Below are 2,500 nucleotides of genomic sequence, written 5' to 3'. Positions count from 1 at the left end.
ATGTAATTTTATTTTAAAAAGTAGTGACCTTTATATGACTTGAAAATTTTTTTCAAAAATTAATTTTACTAATATTTATCCTTCTTCAGATCGTACAACGTTTGTCTGTGTTGGATTTGCTATTATTTTTATTTTATCATTTTATCGTCGGCGCCTTAATCCTTTCAAGCACGGAGGCATTGTGAAATGCCACATTTCCATAACCATTTTCTGAATAATTGGGGTAGTTTTCACTTAATTTTTGAACTTTTTTTTGTGTTTTGGTATCAGTTATACATTCAAAAATAAGAATCGATGCGCAATAATTTGAAATCAAGGGTGACTTTGTTTATACAAATAAATAAATGTTGAAAAATAGCTTTTTTTCTGGAGAAAATTCATTATCTCTGAAAGTTCTTTTAGAGTTTCCACGCAAAGATCTCTCAAGGATTTTTGGGGTCGCTGATTACGAATCCGTGGCTAGATTTCTAAAATTCAAAATGGCGGATCCAAATATACGTTCATAGAATTTGTATCGTTTTTTGAATTCGGGTCCGCCATTTTGGATTTTAAAAATTGACCATTGATTCGTAATCAGCGACTCCGAGAATCACCAGATATACATTTTCATAAAATTTGCATCGTTTTTCGAATTCGGGTCCGCCATATTGAATCCGCCATTTTGAATTTCGGGAATCTGATTACGGATTCGTAATCAGCGACTCCGAAAACTTCCAGATATACATTTTCATAAAATTTGCATCGTTTTTCGAATTCGGGTCCGCCATATTGATCCGCCATTTTGAATTTCTAAATTTTGACCTCAGATTCGTAATCAGCAACCTCGAAAACTCTCGAGTACTAATTTTCAAGTCAATCGTAGGTAAGGAAAAATGTATGCTTGAAAGGGTTAAATGAGCGTTGATGAATGAGCTTCAAACGTTGGCTCGGTTGTAGGGGGTCAGGTCGGAAATGAAGAGAGATATTCATTCATTATAATGGCATCGGCTATAACAAATAACAATTCAGTAATAAAGTCACCTTATATTTTTCTCGAGTTTTGTCGTGAATTAACGTGATTCACCTTTTCCCGTTCCTAATTTAACATTTGGCGACTGTGACAGGACCGGGGTTTTTGTTATTTGGATCACGAGTTAAGTTTTTCTCGAAAAATCATATATCAAATAAAGAAAGGACGTAAGTCGCTGAGGACCGTTTTCACGAGAACGTATAATGCACTCGACGAAGTTCTGAAATATGAAACGGAAAATCCAGAAAATTTACAAGCTACGTTTGAGGCGCTTAAAAATAAGTTTTCGGAACTATCGCTCATAAAAGAGAAGGCTTTTACTCTCATGGTTCAAGAGGACACTTTGGAAGAACTTGTACGCGAGATCGAAATGGCCGACGAGTACAAGGCAAAGTTTGTGCGTATAAAGAACAAAGTCACGCGACTGTTACACACAAGTCAGCTGATTACGGCGATCCAGACGTCCGCCGGGATTTCCACAAATGCAGTCGGGGAAAGGAGACAGAAGATGTATAAGCTGCCTAAAATCGAATTAACGAAGTTTAATGGCGACGTGAAGGAGTGGCTACAGTTTTGGAGCAGTTTTAAGAAAATTCATGAGGACATTGATATCGCGAACGAGAACAAGTTCCAATATTTAATTCAAGCAATGGTCCCAAAATCACGTGCGTACGAATTAGTGCAGAGTTTTCCATCGACTGGAGAGAACTATGATAAAGTAATTTCGAGCCTCAAAAATCGATTTGGACGTGATGAACTACAGGTAGAAGTTTATGTACAAGAGATGTTAAAGCTCGTTCTTCAAAACCATATATTGATACCTAACGAAAAGACGCAACTATTAACTTTGTGTGACACAGTGTTTAATATGGTGCTTTCCATTTATGACACAGAGAAATACAGAACGAAACTGCAAAATACAACTCAATCTTAAGTTTTGTCGTGTCGGATGTCAGTAGTGCCAATACATCGAGCAAAAAATTATTTTTTAAAGTATGGTACTGATATTCCACTCACATCTGTTTATTTCACTTTGCAAAAATGTTTTCGTGTTCGGATAATCTATCGGATGCAGAGATCTTAGACGATAATCAATATTCAGTCATTTTTATTTAAGGAATTGTATAAGTCTAAAAATCACGCATTTGTTGATGACTCATTATTCGTACATATTTTATGGAATTAATTTTTATTGCGCTCGTTTCTCGTTTTGATTCTCGCTTGTTTTCTTCTTTCTTTACTATATCAATATTTTACGCTCTCTAGTGGTCGTGTTTGGTAACTTTAGTGTTCCAATTACGGTATTTTACAGTGTCTCTCTGGGGAGCGGTGCACTTGGACACAGTTTAAATGGACACGTCTCAAATAGACACAGCCTATTAGACACGGTGCACATGTCCGCCGTTCACTTGGACACCGCGCAAAAGCCCACTGCTCACTCGAATACCGCGCAAATGCCCACTGTTTACTTGAACACCGCGCAAATGCTCA

The sequence above is a fragment of the Wasmannia auropunctata genome, unplaced genomic scaffold (genome assembly GCF_000956235.1).
Source record: "Wasmannia auropunctata unplaced genomic scaffold, wasmannia.A_1.0 LD335680.1, whole genome shotgun sequence".
In the NCBI taxonomy this organism is placed as follows: Eukaryota; Metazoa; Arthropoda; class Insecta; order Hymenoptera; family Formicidae; genus Wasmannia; species Wasmannia auropunctata.
The sequence above is the reverse complement of the archived record's forward strand: the minus strand, read 5'-3'. Positions refer to the sequence as shown.